The sequence below is a fragment of the Borostomias antarcticus genome (assembly GCF_949987555.1).
Source record: "Borostomias antarcticus genome assembly, chromosome: 1".
Classification (NCBI taxonomy): Eukaryota; Metazoa; Chordata; class Actinopteri; order Stomiiformes; family Stomiidae; genus Borostomias; species Borostomias antarcticus.
In genome coordinates, this window is record NC_140234.1 from 56,777,054 (window position 1) to 56,798,124 (window position 21,071).

Sequence of the window (21,071 nt, forward strand, 5' to 3'; positions counted from 1 at the left end):
GGCAGGATTCAGGTCTCGGGTGTAGAGTGGGCGTACACGCTGCTACCAATAAACACCTCTTTGCCACTATCTTTTCATATTCTCAATGGTGGATTCCCATCTTTATTTTCAGACGCTGCCGCGCCTCAAAGGGACACGGCGAACACCTTTCAAGTGTGACAGGGGTTTGAAGCATTGTCAGTTCGCCAGACGCGCCCCTACCTCACGTCGGTATCCCAGACGGGGCGCCTACATTTTAGTCTGCAGAATGATGTATCGTGACATCATCACACAGTCGAGCGCCACGGTGACGGTCCCTCTAACAAGTTAAGTGAGACAAATGTGAAGCCGAAAACGTTATTCTTGATCAGTAGCTTGACGTGGCCCTTTAAGTACATTCTCCACCTCGTCTTCCCTCAACGTGACGCCGCACAGAATGTGACAATATTACACCAGTAAAGCAACGTGGTAATGGGGCGCCCTGTTAGCTCAATGGGCTGGGGCGCTTACCATGTAAAGGCTAGTCCTTTCTGCAGCGGCGTGGGTTCGAATCCGGCCCACACACTTTGCTACATGTCTTCCCCTCTTCTCTCTCTCCCACCTTTCTTGTCTGGCACGTACACTGGCCTGCCGTAATAAATGCCTTAAAAAAGAAATGAAAAAATATCTTTAAAAAAAAAGTGATGTCCCAGTTGACGATTACACATTTCAGCTGTGTGTCCTTCAGAGTATTAAAGTAGTCACTAAATGCACTTATCAGAATTAGAATTCGGTTGATTTGCTAAGTACATTTTTACATATCGTACAATGAATTTGACTCATTGAATGGTGCACAGAGGACTTGCATATAAAATAGGTTAAATGTAATGTTAAATGTAATAAAAATATAAAAGTATATACACAATTGAGGTAGCTAGGATATTATGGGGCTGCGTTGCTAGTGCTGCTGTTGTCTAGGGCTGTTATTCTCTCTGACATTGACAGGCTTTTGTATTCAGCCTTAGTCTGACTCACCGGATGTGAGTGGAGATGAGCCTTGTCATTGGGCGATGGGAGATTCTCCCTGCACCAATCACATTCGACAGGAGATTCTCCCTGCACCAATCACATTCGACGGGAGATTCTCCCTGCACCAATCACATTCGACGGGAGATTCTCCCTGCACCAATCACATTCCACGGGAGATTCTCCCTGCCCCAATCACATTCGACGGGAGATTCTCCCTGCCCCAATCACATTCGACGGGAGATTCTCCCTGCCCCAATCACATTCGACGGGAGATTCTCCCTGCCCCAATCACATTCCACGGGAGATTATCCCTGCCCCAATCACATTCGACGGGAGATTCTCCCTGCCCCAATCACATTCCACGGGAGATTCTCCCTGCCCCAATCACATTCCACGGGAGATTCTCCCTGCCCCAATCACATTCGACGGGAGATTCTCCCTGCACCAATCACATTCGACGGGAGATTCTCCCTGCCCCAATCACATTCGACGGGAGATTCTCCCTGCCCCAATCACAGTCGACGGGAGATTCGCCCGGCCCAATCAGAACATCATGACGCCGATCAAATTAAATCCAAACTCCTCCCCTTCTGCCAGTCCCCTTCACTAGATGAAACGACAACCTCCAAACCCCGCCCAAGACCATTGTGATTGGCTTAAAGAAACACAGTGTTTTACTTCCCGCCTATCCCTGAATGCGTCCAGACGTAGCGTAAACCAAGTGACAGACAGGTCGGCCATGTCTTATTCCACATTCCACACGTCACAATATTCACAATGACACATCCGACAACTCGCCCGCCCTCAAACTGCGGATAAACCGGCACGATCCTTCAAAACTTTTTAAAATCCTTCTGAGCAGCGCAGTATTGCATGATAATGTCAGCCCCCCCCCCCCCCCCCCCATCCCCAGAGCGAGGAGAGCACAGGTGTTGGAGAGGAACAGCTTGTGTGCCAAGCCTGTGATATTATGATGAGGTGACAGCAAAGTCGCTGCGGAAATCCGCGGCGCCGCACGGCGGCGGGTCCGGGCGCCCCGTTGGGATCGGCCGATCCGAGGGTCCGCACAGCTGCCCGCCGGCCCGCGCCAACTGCGCCGGCCCCCCTTCCCCCTCCCCCAGATGTCCGAGAGAGAGAGAGAGAAAGAGAGAGAGAGGGAGAGAGGGAGAGAGAGAGAGAGAGAGAGAGAGGGAGAGACAGAGACACAGAGAGAGAGAGAGAGGGAGGGAGGGAGGGAGGGAGGGAGAGAGAGAGAGAGAGAGAGAGAGAGAGAGAGAGAGAGAGAGAGAGAGAGAGAGAGAGAGAGAGAGAGAGAGAGAGAGAGAGAGAGAGAGAGAGAGAGAGAGGGAGGGAGGGAGGGAGGGAGAGAGAGAGAGAGAGAGAGAGAGAGAGAGAGAGAGGCCACGCTGGCACCTCTGGCACATTTGTCTTGACCTTGTTTACCTGCGTTACCTCAGGTTGAGTGAGGAATTAAATACCGTTTCTGGAGAACCCTTTTAGGCTGCGGTTCTCTGTAGGCGTTCTAGACGACAGCTGCACCTGACGGCAAGTTGCACTTTATTTCTTTACAAACTTCCCTGATATGATTATGGAGGGAGAACATGTTCTTATAAAAAGGGAGCGGAATTGTGTTGTGAGAGAGCACGTCTCGGCAATCTAAAAGTATTGTGCCCATTTTGTTCAAGGCTGGCTGAGTGCTTTGAGTGATGCCGTTTCTAGGAATAGAATAATAGGACGAGCACGGTACGTGCGCGCCAAACAAAGAAAGAAAAAGATAAAGTGCGTGTGCATGTGTGTGTGTGTGTGTGTGTGTGTGCGTGCAGTAGACACCCAGTAAGGCTACTCTGGCCTTTATTTATAGCCATGTACATTCTTAAATGGGTCACCTTCATATTAGTCAAATATTCTCTGTGAAAAGGGTGCACACCAACAGCAGAGGGCCCTATTACATTTCGGTGCATGTTTAAACAAGCCTCCACATCCCAGCACTGCACAGCGCAGTCCAAACAAGCTAAGCTAACTGTGTCTCTGTGGGCGCCAGCTCACAACCGTTCTTCCTGTAAACCTTCAGATTGTGATAGCTAGTAGACAACACCGCCGTTTCAACGAGCAGGAAAGACTGAATTACTGTATACTCCAACCGCCCACACACAATAAATAATTATCTGTGCTTGTTCTCGTCTGACACAATGCAACCAATATCTAAAAATAACCGCTCAGACTCGAGCTGAAATTAAAGAGATTGGATTCAAATAGTATTTTGACTCAGGTCTTGAATGTCGGGTACAGTGTGCTTGGGATTTGTTTTTCATATGTCAGTGTCAATGTCATTTTATTTATATAGCACCATTCATACAAATCATGCAGCACATAGTGCTTTACATCAAAGGATAACAACGTCAATCATACAAACACAGTGAAAACTGATTTAAAATAAACAATACAAGTAAAAGCATTACAAATGAAAAGATGAAACTGACAGGTGTAGTGATTGTAAGACTGGTGTGATGTGTGCCCTCCTGGTCTTAGTGAGGACACGTGCTGAAGCATTTTCTACTATTTGGAGTTGACTAATAGCTTTCTTTGGTAGACCAGATAGGAGAGCGTTACAGTATTCCAACCTGCTACTGATAAAAGCTGCCTTAGTCTTTCAGCGTCGGCCTGGGAGAGAAAACGTTTCACATTAGTTTCTCAAGTGATAAAAGATGTCCTAGTTACATTCTTATGGGCCTCAAAATTAAAATCGGAATCAAACGTGACACCTAGGTTCCTGACTTGGCATTTAGTGTTTCATGTTATTGTTTTTAAGTGCCCAGATAGTCTTTCCCTTTCAACCTTTTCACCAATGATCAGCACATCAGTTTTATCCTGATTTAACTGAAGGAAATTCTGCGACATCCATGGAGTTATATCAGCAATGCATTCTACCAAGTGGTCAACTGAGCTGTGGTCATCGGGTGTCACAGAAATATAGAGCTGGGTATCATCTGCGTAGCTATGGTAGCTAATATTGTGCCTCCTAATGACATCATGTAGGGGTAGTATATATAGACTGAAAAGAAGTAGGGGCCCTAGAATGGATCTTTGTGGGACCCCTCATGTCATTGAAGTGTTTTTTGAGCTGTGATCAAGGGCGACAAAAAACTCTCGGTCATAACCCTGCGGCATTTTAAATAAGGCAGCCACATTCCTAGTAGCTTTACGATTGAATCAAAAATAAGGTAGATGTTTGTTTTGTAAAACATGTTCAACTGAACAGAATCCAAAGTCACTCACGGTAACGAAAGACACTTGCTGTGATGCTTCTCAAAGCAATGCCATCGCAATGGCAAGTTGTTATTATTATTATTATTATTATTATTATTATTATTATTATTATTATTAGCTCTCACCTCCCCATTGGATCCTTTACTGAAACAAAAGTAGTCATCCCCAGTGTTCATAGGGGCTTCCGGTGTTCTAACCCTTTTTTTCTCCCCAATTACCCATAATTCCCCTGCACCTATTGAGTCTACTGTGTGAGACGCTCTCCAGCAGTTTCAATAGAGCCAATTATTCAAGAGAGAGAGGGGGGCGGGCGAGCTCAGACAAACAAGCCGCGTCACAGACGAGGCGCCACACGAACCCGCTGACCCAGCCGGAGAGAGGCCGCGCCCGGGCACTCACAGCCTCACAGCCTCATAGGACTCACAGCCTCACAGGACTCACAGCCTCACAGGACTCACAGCCTCACAGGACTCACAGGACTCACAGCCTCACAGCCTCAGGACTCACAGCCTCACAGGCCTCACAGCCTCATAGGACTCACAGCCTCACAGGACTCAGGACTCACAGCCTCACAGGCCTGCAAAGCCTCACATGACTCACAGCCTCACAGGCCTCACAGGCCTCACAGCCTCATAGGACTCACAGCCTCACAGGCCTCACAGCCTCACAGGCCTCACAGGACTCACAGCCTCACAGGCCTCACAGCCTCACAGGCCTCCCAGGACTCACAGCCTCACAGGACTCACAGCCTCCCAGCCTCACAGGACTCCCAGCCTCACAGCCTCCCAGCCTCACAGGCCTCCCAGCCTCACAGGAGGAGACGGTGGGAGATCAGTCTGACTCTACACACACGATTGGATGATTTGCTCTGGGCCCTCATGACCACGAGCGCTTTATCGTTCCAAGGGATTAGTTGCTTAACATCAAAGCCTAGTTCATACTGTATAAGACAAGATATGGCTCATCATGGCTCACACTGTCCAGAGTTGTGAGCCATGAGCTATAGTTTGTCTTATTGACCGTTTCACAACAACAATAATAATACTAGTTTACAGGCAGTTGATTTGGACCAAGAAGTCGACGCCCTAGTGACTGAAGGTTCCATTGGTTCCGTCGAAAGGGTCTATAGAGTATAAATTGTGTGGCCTCTGTGTATGAAATGTGCTATACAAATAAAGTTTGATTTGATTTGATTTGATACAGTACCGTGTGTCAGCAATCCTCATTCGATTCCCATTTTTTCATTTCAAATGGCCTCTGAATGAATGAATGAGAATGAATGAATGAATGAATGAGAATGTTTATTCATACACACTTAAAATGAATAACCTAATATGTTTTACAGACAATTATCTCTGTGGAGATGCAGTGCTTAACGAGTATCATGCTCAGATAGTGTCTGATATTGTATGGGGAGTTTCCCATTACTTCAATCAATTAATTGGAAAATTCTGATAAGATACATTAGTACTGTTGATATAGGTCGTAGCTATCTCTAGATCTTCTACCGTAATTATGACAATAGCAGCTGCTCAGCATTTTCTTTCTTGACTCCCTCAGACAAACTGAGTGTTTTGTATTTTTCTAAGGCTGCGTTTCATCACACTTACGCCACCCTGCTTTGGACGGTTCAGAAGCCTTGAGAAAGTAACGATCGGGAAGAAAACGTCGATGAGTTATGGCGCAACATCAACTAATTTCCAACGTTCTCGAACATCGTTTTTTCCTGCGTCGAGTTTCCTTGTGTCAGCCACATCTGTCTGTGCACAAACCAAGGCTGTTATGCAAATCGAACGGCGTCCATTTTGTGGAAAGTGTCGACTGGTGTTTACATCAGTCAGTACGTTGCCGATTGTTCCCCCGCACGCATACCATTCCGCTGAGGTGATGTTTTCCTGGGTTGAGTCACAGAGAGGCGACAACAAACTTTATTTTTCACACCCCTCTGTCTCCTCATGAATATCCACTTTCTTTTTTCCCTGACAGATTATGCATGATGATTTTTAATTGATCCCTCTGGGGTAAGATTCGCTCTGTGGGGGCAGATTTAGCCATGCTGCGGTTTGAACCGCCACACTGAGATTTACAGTTTCTAGGCAAACACACACCCTGGATACCTCATTCTAGGCTGCATTAATTGGTTAAACCACTATGTGTGTAGACATTTTAAGATCTGTACCTGTACAATTCTGTATCGCACACATGAGGGCGAAGAGGGAATCGCGCTGAGAGATTGGGTAAAGGATCTGGGTAGGAAAGAGGGGCTTTTGTGGTGCTTTAGGGATTAGATATTCGGTTCTGAACGACTGCAGACAGCGTTTTCATTTCTTCCTCTAACTCTTAAACCTGGGGAGAAAGAGCTTTGTCGAAAGGCACAGACGTTTAATCTACTTCCTGATGCTTAGCCGGCTGTTCGCTGCTCTGTGTGTGTGTGTGTGCGTGCGTGCGTGCGTGCGTGTGTGTGTGTGTTCATGCGCACCCCCGACACATATCCATTTTAGGGTCACCCAACCCCTTTATCCAAAGCATGACTCATCAACGGTTCGTTTCATCTCCCATCATGCCCCGGGGTGTTGGATGTCCTCTGCGTCCCCCGCCCCCCCAGCCCGGCTCCTCCAGGCTCATTACCGTCACACGGGGGGGTGAGGTCATGTGTCGGTGCGGTATTCCCTGTCCTCGCCACACACCGCCATTGAGAAACCCAATCTAACAAATCCTCTTATAAAGATATCATTCTCATATGATCCTGCCCCCCCCAATCCCCCCAGGGTGCCGGCGCGAGAGCCCCCCTCCCCCCTCCCTCCACCCTCGGCAACGGCATCGATCACAGGCGCTGGGGTTCGGACGGATCACCTGTAATCCATTATGGATGTGTTTGGCAAAGCCATTTCATTTCAGGGGCCCTGACACATGAGGTATGGCGATCGGAGTTAATATTATCTGGTTGGCATGCAGATGAAGGGGTCGGATTCCCATAACATCAACTACTATAATTGAACTGTCGTCCGTAAAGCACTATTTCCTATGCATAAAATTCGCATTAGCCCGCTACCCCATCCTCAGCTCGCCGGTATGTCCTCTCTGACTTGCCGTTGTCGGAAGCTATTAGTGTCGTAACCGACAGCAAACAAGGTGAAGAGTCTGGCTTTTTATTGACATAAATGGACGATCAGAGAGAGAGAGAGGTTCGGACGCGGACGCGGAGGTGTGCCGCTCGAACCCGGAGCTGTCGGCGCGATCGTGAACGATGTCACTTCCTGTTTCTCTCGGAGTCCAACAGGGCCCCCCCGAGTGACTGATATGGAGCCCCAGGTGGGAGCGATCCTTCCTCGCGGGGGAGAGAACCTAAGTGACAGCTCAAGGTGAACACCGCAACATCCGATACCCGACCGCTGGGAGATAAATTTAGAGAGATAGCGTCATGGTGGGAAGACTGAACGGCTCCCAGAGAGAGAGAGATGGTCTGTGTCATGAGAGACAATGTGGGCGACCCAGCCCAACGGAGACCGGGAGAGTAAGAAACGCTGAAATATTCAGATAACAGGATGTCACGCCTACCATTGGATTCTCGACCGCAGTTGAATGTTTCACATCGAATTTCACAACTGCATTTTTTCCTGTTAGTCCGTTAACATCTTTCTCCGATGTGATCGGTTCTCGCAGTCTTCCAGCACTCCGTCTTCATGATAATTATTCATGTCAGGTAATTTATTTGTAGCGAACTACATTTCTTAAAGCTTTTGACGCTTTTCATTTCCTATTGCTTCTTAACGACATGTTCACTGTAGTTTTCCCAACCCTACCATTCTGTACAGAAATGTGAAGACAGAAAATGTTATTATTACTGTATCTATCTACAGTAGCACACTAGTCACTGGTTATCTCAGTATCGGGGCGTCTCAGAGACAATGGAGTTCAAGTTCAGTGCCATTGTGTCTAGAACAGGCTTACAGTAGATACAGTGAAGGCAATAGTACATACAGTATGGTAGCCTACATGATTTGTTAAAGGTGCAGTTCAAGTAATTTACTGCTGCTGTAGTTGATAGTATACGGGCGCATCTCAGAAAATTAGAACATTGTGGAAAAAGTCCATTATTTTCGTAATTTAATTCAAACTGTAAAACTTTCATGTATTCTAGATCCATTACACAAAGTGAATTATGTCAAGCCTTTTTCATTTTAATCTTAATGATTGTACAGTATGTCCAGAATGTTCATTTATACACTCAATACTTGGTCGGGGCTCCTTTTACACAAATGACTGCATCAACGTGGAGCAACATGGAGGCAATCAGCCTTACACTACACGTGTAATGAATCTATAATATATGAAAGTTTCACTTTTTGAATTATAGTAAATGAGGGAAAATAATTAACTTTACACAATATTCTAATTTTCTCAGATGCTCTTGTATATCTTCCCCAGTATTCATGATGTTACTGGACAGTTCTTCACAGTATTGCCCCTAATGTGCACTAACTACAAAGACTACGTCCATCCAACAAAGGCCAGTGAATTTCATCACAAGCAACATGGCTTTGATGCTGCTTGTACTGCAGGTCATTAATAACTGCTGCAACTTATTCATTATATATATGCCACTGATGTTGTTATATCAAATATGCCACTGATGTTGTTATATCAAATAAATGAAAAATACATTTTGATCATGATCACAATGTAAAGGAAACAACTTTTCCATTCCGGTACAAAAAAGAAAACAAACCCATGTTTGAATCATCATTGTAATAGTTTGAAAATGTCCTGATAGGGACACCTGTTCCCCTGGGGTGCTCTGGAAGTCACCTCTGACCCCGCATGCCGAGTTAGGGGTGTGTCAGCCTTACCCAGACCCACAGAGGCCCTCCACAGAGCCAGGGTACCACGCCCTGTGAAAACAACAACAACAACACCAACAAAATCCAACCAATCAACAGGCGGCCTTGTCCCTCCTAGATTCTTCCTGAAAGTCAGGCAGAGCTAACTCCAGGTACCGCGTTATCACCTAGAGAGATCTACAAACACAACGGCCAGAGAGACAGAGAGAGAGGTAGGGTGAAAGAGAGAGAGAGGTAGGGTGAAAGAGAGAGAGGTAGGGTGAAAGAGAGAGAGAGGTAGGGTGAAAGAGAGAGACAGTCAGGGTGAAAGAGAGAGAGGTAGGGTGAACGAGAGAGAGGTAGGGTGAAAGAGAGAGAGGTAGGGTGAAAGAGAGAGAGGTAGGGTGAAAGAGAGAGATGTAGGGTGAGAGAGAGAGGTAGGGTGAAAGAGAGAGAGAGAGAGGGTGAAAGAGAGAGAGGTAGGGTGAAAGAGAGAGAGGTAGGGTGAAAGAGAGAGAGGTAGGGTGAGAGAGAGAGAGAGGTAGGGTGAAAGAGAGAGAGGTAGGGTGAAAGAGAGAGAGGTAGGGTGAAAGAGAGAGAGGTAGGGTGAGAGAGAGACAGGTAGGGTGAAAGAGAGAGAGGTAGGGTGAGAGAGAGAGGTAGGGTGAAAGAGAGAGAGAGGTAGGGTGAGAGAGAGACAGGTAGGGTGAAAGAGAGAGACGTAGGGTGAAAGAGAGAGACGTAGGGTGAAAGAGAGAGAGGTAGGGTGAAAGAGAGAGAGGTAGGGTGAGAGAGAGACAGGTAGGGTGAAAGAGAGAGACGTAGGGTGAAAGAGAGAGACAGTCAGGGTGAAAGAGAGAGACGTAGGGTGAAAGAGAGAGAGAGAGGGTGAAAGAGAGAAAGGTAGGGTGAGAGAGAGAGGTAGGGTGAAAGAGAGAGACGTAGGGTGAAAGAGAGAGAGGTAGGGTGAAAGAGAGAGAGAGAGGGTGAAAGAGAGAGATGTCTTAATGTACACAAGTAATCCTTCATTAAACCACCCACAGGCCCGCTTTTCCCTGACATGCTCAGTCGGTCCGTTTATTTCCGCTAATCCTCCGTCATCAGCTGCCGGGAGCCGAGTGTGAGGATGAAACGCTCTCCTCTGCCATCTGCTCGCAGAGGCTAATAAAAGGAACGCCGTCATGACTGTTTAATTATGCCTTTTAATGAGTATGGCGTGAAAATTTAGCCGTTATTGCAGCTAAGGGTGCTCTCTAGTGCACTCTCCGCCTCAGTCTCTCTTCATCTCTCTCTCTCTCTCTCTCTCTCTCTCCTTCTCTCTCTCTCAAGTCCCTCTTTGCTGGAGGGAGACACGCACCGCTGCAAAGACTTTTTCCAGGTCAGAGACTCTGGACCGACCAGTTGGACGAAGCTCCCCAGCTGCTCCTCAGCGTCTTCCCTGACGACAGTTTAAACTTGAATATGTAGCTCCGTCGGCAGTTGGAGAAAGTCTGAGCGAGCCAGGCTCCCGCGCTGGAATGACTTAGCTCATCTTTTTACTGCACTCTCGCGGGCAGTTCTAACTTTGAAGGGTCCCTGAATAAGAGAATATCATCCAAATATACTTCTTTACCTCTGGAGCTGAGGTAGTGTAGGTATTCGACAGCGGAGGCTCATCCAATCAGGAGAAGGACGGTCCCGCTCAATAATCGGATGAAAAATGAAGAACAAATCAAAAAAAAAAAGTGGTAACACTTTATAATAACCATCCTTTATAAGCAATTTCTAAAGCGATCGTAAAATATGAACTAGCTGTAAAACACATGAGAACCTGTCGTCCCTCACCCCAGTGATGCATGTCGTCATCATGTACTGTCGTTGAATGAAAAAGAAAATTATCCACTAATGATCACATATGTATATTATGGAACTATTTCCATATTATGGAAATCAATGGTACTGTAACGTTCATCTTTTACAATTAAACACAGGACACCAATGCCTTGCTAGCTAGCTGACTTACTCTTCTGAGAGTAATTATTTTTAATAATAAAAGATCAGATTATGTCCCTTCAGCTTCCCCCTGGCTGTACCACACAGAGTACCGTCCTGTTTTTCATGTGACATCATGTGATGTCAGCAGGGCCCCTAGTCCCTCTCTGTACACTGACTCTCTCCAGCTGACATTCATGTAATCCCAGTCAGGTGCCACTCAAACCGGGTCTGACTGACACACACCTCTACAGGTGCGAGTGTCATTTTCCAGAGGACATGCTCTGTTACCCTCAGCTCAGAGTCGCACCTTTTCCCTCCGGTACTGGGATTCTCTGCCTGCTCGGAGAAGGGAGCGAGCACACACTTTCGGACGATTCTGGACCGATCGTAGACTAGCGTTCGTGAGATTGACCTTGCTAAACTTGCTCCTCCATGCGTCCATCACACTGCTGGGTATTTATACTAGTGTGCAAGAGAGAGAAGCATCTAATTGATGACATTCACACCTCGGTATGATCAATATTAGCCTGACTCAAGGGATGTGGGTTTTGGGGATACGCCTTGCAATTAGTTTATTACTGCCCAGTGGCGATGGATTACACACCCTGGCCAATCAGATTCAGTCCAGACTGGGTGGATGATTGTAAAGACGTACGAAGAATATGTCAGACAAAAACAACTTTCTGTAGCGACCACTGCGCCAAAGACGATGGTGATTGGTTTAAAGAAATGTAAGTTTTACCCCCTATTCCTGAATGGTAGAGTCCAGGCACACCGTTCTCCAGCGTTGGCGCAGTGTGGAGTGTGGAGATCGGTCTGGCTATTGGAGACTAGAGCTGTGTTCGGAATCGCTCCCTATTCACTATATAGTGCACTATATGGGGCGTCAGCCATTTTGTTTCTAGTGTCTGAATTCTCCACGGAATTTCCGTTCCCTATATAGTCCACTATGTATTACCCACAATTCACCTTGATTTGCAGGGAACAGTGCATGTACCCTACATTTTCTCCGTTCCCTAGGTAGTTCACTACATGGTGAACCCCATATAGGGAATAGGGAGTGAGGGAACGAGGGAGCGATTCAGAACACAGCTTAGGTCAATATTAGCCTGAGTTCGCCATCCTGATCAAGTGAGCTCACATTCCGTTTCTCTTCACAGATCAGTTTGGCCACGCCTCCATTCAGACTAAGTTCCACTCGGCAGATATTTGCCCGCCCAATCACAACCGTTTATCTAATATGGGGCGGGTTTGATACAAACGTACCCGTTTGATATGATAATACGACGACTGACCCACCTTCCGTTGCTCTGATTGGTTATAGATCTATCCAATTGCATCCAGAGGGGTTTTGGTCTGTGACCATTGATAACGGTGGAAGCCAGTCTAGGTCAATATAGCACTCAGAACCCTGCTCACAATAATATACTTATTATTATATATTATTATATATAATATTCATACAGGAAGACAAAACCCTGCTCACAATGGGGAAATATTCATACAGGAAAATAAAAAATGGCGGGAAATGTGTTTTAAATGCAGAAAATTCAAAATACTTTTTGTGTCCCCAAATTCCAGTCAGCGGTCGCCATTGGTGTGACACTAGTCACCTGGGGCCTTTGTCCCCTGAGCTACGTTGCATACAGTAGCCTCGCGCCACCTGACACCTTGATGGATGATTTTAATCTGTCATTAAAACACTTCAAACCCGTCCCGCGTCCGAAACGCCACGCCACAAAGCGCGGGCCGCCATTACACCATCAACAGGTCCGGCGGAAGATGGATGCGACCGGGGCGGTGACGGCTGTCATACAGGCGCTCTCGGGCAGGCCAGGGGTGGGGTGGGGGGGGAGGCGGCGGCGGGGAGGTCGGACGCCGGTCGTCGCTGGCCCACAGCTTTTGTGTGTCTGTCTCATTTCACAATTCATCAGCCGGGCACAACTGTCATGTGGGCCTTCGGCTCCGGCGATCCATCAGCGGCTGTCACCGGGCCATCACAGCTGAGAGATGAGACCCCGGCGTCGGAATTCCATTAGTCCCACAACGGCTCGCCGCCGGCCTGGCCGGCCAACCAGGGAGCAGGGACCTTGTCCGGGCCTCAAAGAGATAATAAAACCATATCTGCAAATCAGAGGCTCCGCCTCCCCCTCCTCGCCATGAATTCCCAGGGGGCCGTGCTGCTGCATTATAGCCGTATTGACTGACATTATTGTTCTTTTCAATCCTTGCGGGGTTTTCGCTCTTGAATGAGATATATCCGCGTTTTCCCCTTCCTCCTCGGGACTGTGGGTGGTTTTGCCCACAAAAAGGGAGAAAGGCAGTGTTGTTTGTTTGTTTGTTTGTTGTTGTTTTTTACAACGCTTCCATAGCTCACAGTTCCCTACCTCAGGCAAGCAATATGTGGTTTAATTTGAATGTTTACTGTGGTTGTACCAGGATATTGTTCCATATTCATACATGCATGAATCACGCTGTAATATCCGCTGTATGCGTTCCCTTCAGACCACGCAGACCGCAGTGGGGTTCAAAATGAAATGTTCTGTTTAAGAAGAAATGTTATCCGAGCCGGTATTTCAATTAGCATTAAATCAGCTGTAGGAACAAGACAGAATTAGACCGCCGCTCTCAATGTTGATTTCTTTAGTATAAATGCACAGCGCTTCATCACAGAAGCCTAGCGAACCCTAGATTCCAGTGTAGGAGCCATCATCTGCAAACATCACGGCCACCGAACGAACGTCCGCGTGATGGGGCCCGTCCCCATCTGGAGTAATGTCTTCGATGACGTGAGCGAGAGAACAACAGATATGCAAAACCAAGATGACACAGAGGCAGCTTTACTGAAAACCAAAGCGAGCATTCGGCTAGATGTTTATTTACCTGTAGTGGGACACGAAATGTATTCGCAGGGTAAATTGGAAAACGGCCATACTGCCTATTGTGAGCTGTAATAGAATCCCTAAGAAGCAAATATCATGGCAACAGCCATTCACTTAGCATCAGTAACGCACTGCAACATCTGACAGAGAATAGAAGGTCACATCTGGTTACCTATGAGACAAATGAAATCAATTGATACCACAGTGTTGGCCACAGGACTGTGCCAATGCATATACACCAAATAAAAACACGCCGACTGATAATAACCTTATAAATTGCTACATTATGTCAAGCACATGAGGCCAAGACACCGTTCAGCGCTATGAACGAGCTCAGAGATTCCACACCTGCTTTTCTGCACTGTACCTCTGACAAGAACGGCACTAGAATAATTCTGCTCATTGTTAAAGGACATAGGAGTTAAACGCTAGCAACTGTATTCCATGGATGAGCAAGGTCAAGGTTCAAGATATCATTCATTCATAGATTTCTAGGATGAGATGTCCTTTTTTTTCAAGGGCGTACAGTAGTCTACCACTCACTGTACATGCTGATTTTCAGCTCTGGTCAAAACAATCCGGATTCAATACTTAAGGGTGGATTAAGGCGAGCATTTCAAAAGGGACTCGGGGGAGTTTCTGACTCAGTGAGGTAGATCTTCTTTTCTTTTATTTTATCCGGCACCTCCTCTGCTCTCTGCTGCACAGTCCTTCTAGGGATGTTGATCCAAGCACGCGCACGCCTCAGACTTACCCACAATGCCCCTCGGTGACAGGATTACGCCCCGTTCCGCTGCCCTTTCTTCTCGCCCGGCGGTGCCGAATGAGCCCCCCGGTGTTTCGGGAGGTGGGGGATGATGAGCAATGTTGTCCCGTCTCCAGGAACACTGTTCGCCTCCTTTCCTTAATCCCTCAAATAGACCTTCAGGCAGTCGATTTGCGCCCATCCGAGTGTGAAGCTGCGTAATGATGGGTTATTGACCCATTTTTTTGTTTTGGGGACGAGGACAGAGGCAAACTTAAAGAGTTCCTATTTCTCACCAGTGACCACAATATCAGCCTCTCTCCCTCTCGAGTGTAACATACATAAATTTCAATAAAGGAAGATGTTTTTTTGTGGGGGGGGGGGGGGGGGGGGGGGGGTGTAGTGTTTTGTGTCTGAATCTCATTCTCAGTCTCTTAACTTGTAATTAAATGCCAAGCAAATGGAACCATTCTTCATCCTTATTTGCATTGATTCAAGCAGTGTGCGATTAGGTCTGAGGAGGTAAGACGGAGAGTGAAGGTGTTAAGGAAGGAAGTGAAGGTGTGAAGGAAGGAAGTGAAGGTGTACAACAAGGTGCACCATCTCCTAGACCACTTCCTGGTTTGTTGAATGAGAATGTTGCTCGACAGCCTCAGAGGAAGGTGAGGAATTTCAATATGGCAGAGCGACAGAGCGCCACTAGCCCTATCAATTTACTCCCACCATTAGATATCCTGCTAACAGATTAAACACTCATTCAATTAAAATATATTAAGCTTGTGGTTCTCTGGCTGCAGATATTGCTTAAATCTCGCAGCAACATACAGTGACATCTACTATTAAAGGAGTTTAGAACCATTACCATTAAATCAATTACTGGCACATCGTTGCATCCAGACATGCAAGCAAATGAGCAGGAAGAAAGTTTGTTATTTATCACATTCCCAAAGGGGCCGGGAGAAACCGTGTGCCCCCCCCCACCTTCCCTTCTCACTCTCTCTTTCTCTCTCATATTTCCTCTCTCACTCGTCTCTCATCCTCCCCGTCGTTCCCTCTCTCTCTTTCTTCTCTATCTCTCTCATCCTCCTCCTCTCCCCTCAGACCTTCTTCTCATCCTCCTCTCTCTGTCGTCCCACCTCTCTCCCTCTCTTCTCCTTCCCTTCTTTTTAAGGCCGGTTGTTTTTCTTGCCGGCCCCCCGGGAGGGTGGTCCTGGAAGCGGAGAGACAGGCATCCCTCTCCCCCGAGGCCTGGCGGGCGATCAAACCCGCCTAGCGTACCCGATTGGAGAGATCGTTTTCTGATCTGGCACAAGCGGATCTCTATGGAGAGTATCCGGACCGATACGCGAGAGAAACCGAACGCGAGCTCGCGAAATCAGGATGGTCTCTCTGTGAGGCAGGTCTCTCTGTCAGACATACAAAATGGAGGGGTTAACGGGTAAATGGTAAATGGACTGCACTTATATAGCGCTTTTCCACCTTAGCGGCACTCAAAGCGCTTTACAATGGCCTCTCATTCACCCATTCACGGTAGCTGCCATGCAAGGTGCTAAACTGCTCATTGGGAGCAATTTGGGGTTAGGTGTCTTGCTCAAGGACACTTCGACACGTGGACAGTCGGAGCTGGGATTCGAACCTGTGACCCTTCGATCACTGAACGACCCGCTCTACCAACTGAGCTACAGCTGCCCCCATGGGTGAATGTGAGGCCATTGTAAATTGCTTTTGGATGAAAGCACTATATAAGTGGAACCTATTTACTATTTATAAGTGCAGTCCATTTAACTGCGACTGCAGCAGCTGATGAGTGCGTGGGTGTGCGTGTGTGAGGGGTGTGTCTGTGAGTGTGCGTGTGCGTGTGTGTGTGTGTGTGTGTGTATGCATGTGTGTGTGGCAGGGGCGGGTTACTAAGCTTCCTGTTTTTCTCATCTCGCTTACTCTTCCTCGTATATTAACCGTCCAGCCTTTGTTTACGGTACAACCCACCCCACCCCCCCACCCCCTCCCCGCGTTACAACGCACCCCCGTGACGCTCAGAGGCTCCAATCACGACCGCTGCCATGCCGATTGACGGCGGGGGAGCTGTCCGTGTCTCTACGCCGGGGCTGCAGCTTGATCCGGATGACGGCAGATCACAGGCATCATCCGAGAGGCTGGGAGAGAGAGACGCGCCCCGGGGCCGCCGCGAACAAGACCATCCCGTGCGTGGGCATTCGTAATCACGGGGTCGCGGGGGTGACGCGGCGCTGCCAGTTCACCGCTTACCGTAGGCCGAATCCAGCCCTCCGCTTGCATATCCATTATTCCGTGTTCGAGACACATCAAAACGTTCGAGCCCGGGGGCGTCGGGAGGAGGCGGGTCGGCTGCCGACGCCGGTTTGGCGTTCGGGAGGAGACGCGGAGGCGAGGTCTCGCGGTCTGCGTGGCCGGGAGGTGTTTTCCCACCTCTAACGGACGTCGGTGGGAGGTTCTTATAACGGCATGTTGTTTAATTTAACGAGGAGCTGGTGTTTCAACCCTACAGGGCTGCCTTTTATTCAACACCAAGGCTGTGATTTTAATTAAACATGGAACAAAAACAATAGGCAGGTTCGTGCCAAATTCTCTTATAACAGTGTCGATGTTCAAGAAGCCTTTTCAGAATCAGAGCACAAACTGAATGCAAAACTAAACTAAATGTATTGCTAATTAAACTAAATGTATCTAAATGCAAAATAAATGCAAGCGCAAATTGAACACTTCACAGGGTATAAATCATATGCTCCAATATCCCACATGCTGAGGATGCCGCAGTAGTCAAGTCAAGTCAAACTTGATATATAAAGCACATTTAAAAACAACAGTAGAGATACAATTTATGTTCCAAAGCCTTATCAGCAAGCAAAGTTAAAAAGGGTCCAATTAAATTACACTCGACAACTCTGATTTTGCAGAGTCAAGCTTCCTGTTCTCAATCAACGTTTTATTTCCGAATATACCGACGACTATCTTTATCTGGCACCCCTCTCCTCCATCTGTTCCGACGCAGCTCACAGACTTCACATTTACTTTCTAATGTTTGAACTCTTAAAGGAAGACAGGTTCTTGATCAGCGGATGGTGAAATCGTTAAGAGTTCTTGATCAGCGGAGGGTACATCCACTGTACCGTATCACTGATCAAATCTTTAACTGTACTTTAACTGTACCCCGTATGCATCGAAGGTCTTTACCGGCCCGACGCAGTGTTGTCCGGGGTGATTCATCCAACCCCCCTGCTTCCCCCGGGGCCTGTGATCACCCTGGACGAGGGAGACCGCTCCCAGCTCGTTGTGTTCCAGTAGACGGGCTGTGACTCTGAGCTGAGGACTAGGCCTGACCTTCCGTCTGTTAGAGGAACAGGAAACCAACGCCCTGGAAATAGGGAACATCCGATTCAGTTACGGTACGGGGCGCCGGCCACGGTTGGGATGCGTCCGGGGGGGGGGGGGGGGGGGGGGGGGGCGTGACGCCCGGGTAAACCCCTCCTGGAGGGTCAGCCTTTCCTGAGGGCTTCCCTACGCCCCCCCCCCCCGTCTGCATGGGCACCGGCCGGCATTGGCTTGGGCACCGGTCCACCATCGCTTCCAAACGCAACCGCCATCACTCTCTTTGGTTTTCCTCAACCTCAAGTCCTCAACCAGACACATTTGAGTCGTTATGACATCGTGAGAAAAGCGCAGTCGGTCTTTTGAAAACAAGAGACGCTTTCCTAGAAAGGCGCGGTTCGAGTCTGAGGGAGTCTGGTCGTAAAACGGGATCAATAGCGGTCATTAAAATACCCCGTTGGTCATCAGGTGGTTTAACGGCGCTACTAACAAGCTATTTATCGACACGTGTCACGGATCAGACCAGCGAGGCATGGGGGGGGGGATCTGGAATGTGATCGGACGAATCGAGTCTGCCTCGGAGATCTGGGAGGTCAGCGCCCTGGACCTGCGGTGTCCCTCAACTTGGGCTGACCTTGTCGGGGAGATTTATCGTTCCAAGATTACCCCTCCTGGCCACTATTTTCTTTTTTTAATTGATCACCTAGCTTAGAAATCTACGCATTTTTCATCAGCGATGCCAAGCAAACCCCCTCCAGCCGTTCCTCTCTTCCCTGAAAATTGAGAAGCCCTTAATAACTACAGCTGAGTCGGAGAAGGACTCAGAAATGGCAACGATGCTAATGCAGTTAGCTCTGATAATACATTCAATTTCCTGGTACTTGCAGGAGCTCACTTAGCACCAGGCCTTTATGAAGACCCATCCTAATGCTAATGGTTTGTCAGCAATGGATGCAGTCATTACACATGTCAGAAGACAATGCTAAAAACCATTTAGCGTAGAATGTGTAAAACACATTCTAAAAAAGCCAGGGGGTCAAGTTTGGGTCATGTACAGCTGATCATTTATGTACAGTACAGCCTGGCTACTGTTAAAGTCACCATTTTGTCTGGGCCCTGTTCTCTCTCATGATCCGTTTAACCCCTCTTCCTTCTGTCACTTCTTTCTGCAGGAAACTGGTCTTTGAGCCAGAAAGACCTCCCTTTCAGCTCCGCCCCCCTGCTTCTCAGCTCTTTATCAAATCGAATCAAACTTTATCTATATAGCGCATATAATACACAGAGGCAACACAATGCGCTTTACAGAGAGCAATGGGAGGGGGGGGGGGGGGGGGGGGCATAGGTCCCACCCCTATATATTCCAGAGGGAAGCAAAAAAAAAACAGTTTCACTCAGGGGCCAGAAAAATGAGCTGTAAAAATTCTTCCCTGACCTCTCTCAACGAGACGATCGAGCAAGCTCCTGGGAAAAGTTTGTCTATTGGCTCAGAACATATACTGAGCCGACATGACTAACAGGAGAGTGCACAAATAGTAACAGAGAAGTTGCCTACATGGTCGGCCATTTTGTGTTAGCTATCCCTGTAGTCTCTAATATGAAATCTATATGATATTAACCCTAACCCTTAAGTGACTTTTAATTTTTTAATTTTTGACTTTTAATTTTAACTTTTTGTTTGTACCTCTCAAAATGAGTGATTATAGGACAGGCCACACCGTCCACAGGTTTGCCCGTCCTGTGCACTCTTGAGAAAGCTGTCACTGACCACCTCAGGGGCGAACTGGACGTTGTTGGTCATGAGGTGTCAGTTTCTATTGGGTGAGCGCTGTCCTCTTTGATTCCAGAGAATATCACGTTGTCCCTCATATCTCTGCACTTTGTGCTCAATAGTGTCTCTTTCATGTGTTTACGTGATTAGATAGGCAGTGGGTTTCTGTACATCGATAACTGCAGCTTTCTGAAATGCATTTTCCTTTCTCAATCAATCAATCAATCAATCAATCAATCAATCAATCAATCAATCAATCAATCAAAGCTTTATTTGTATAGCGCATTTCATACCCAGAGGCAACACAATGCGCTTTACAGAGAACAGGGGAGGTGGGCGTACGACCCACGCTCTACATATTCCAGAGGGAAGAAAAAACTATCACCCGGGGGCCAGATAAGTGAGCTGTAAAGATTCTTCCCTGACCCCTCTCAACAAGGCGATCCAGCAAGCTCCTGGAGTATGTTTGTCTACCGGCTAAGAACATTTATAAAGCAATAAATAACATTAAATTACATTTTCAGAGTAAGAGAAGCTAAAAACAACATAGGAGAGACATGGCAAACACTGGTGTGTGTTTGCTATGGCCCAGGCCTAAAGCCGGTCTCAGGTCCTCGATCTCCCTCGATCGCCAAGCTGCTTTTCTCAGTCACGGATGTCCAGCTGTAGTGCAGCCAGTATGTCCAGCCTGCTCAGTCTCGCGTTGATCGATTCCAATATTGATGCGTCCACCTCAGCTCCGACAGCCGGTTCATCCCCCCTCTCTGTCTGCGCTGCGATGGGATCCTTGTCTCTTAGTGGGTTTACCCCACGGTTTGACCACAGCCCCTCCAGGCGCCTCATCGTCTCTGTCCTCGTCAGACATGATCCTCTCACAGGAACCACGTCCCAACTTCCCGTAGGCCGAAGTAGGCCGAACCTAATCCTGTAAAATATCTCCGGTTTCACAAAGCATCCGCAATATTTGACTTTATGGTAGTTTGTCTATTCTATCACACTACCCGTGTTATGAAAAATGTTCAGTAATTCCTTCTTGGAAATCAAAGATTTAGAAAAAGAAGTTGTCCTTCTCAAACAGTGTCCAACCTCAGCGGCCATCTTCCACGAATGATGTAGGTGTTTTCGTCTGTAGATGCGGTCGGGCTTTGACAGTTGGTGCTGTCCACTCATCAAACAAGAATAGTCTCTCTTTTTTCCTGTCTTTTCTTTCCCCAAAGCCTAAAACGAAAACGTCTCGACTTTCGGCACCTGGCGGTAGAGAGTGTGAGTTTTTCTGTGTTATT

The 21,071-nt window shown here is 47.6% G+C and overlaps 1 protein-coding gene across 1 annotated transcript in view; it reads left to right on the forward strand.

The window, feature by feature from the left end:
- The window catches only part of ntm (neurotrimin), a 315,940-nt gene that overhangs the window by 174,852 nt on the left and 120,017 nt on the right, over positions 1-21,071 (forward strand). The window lies entirely within an intron of this gene.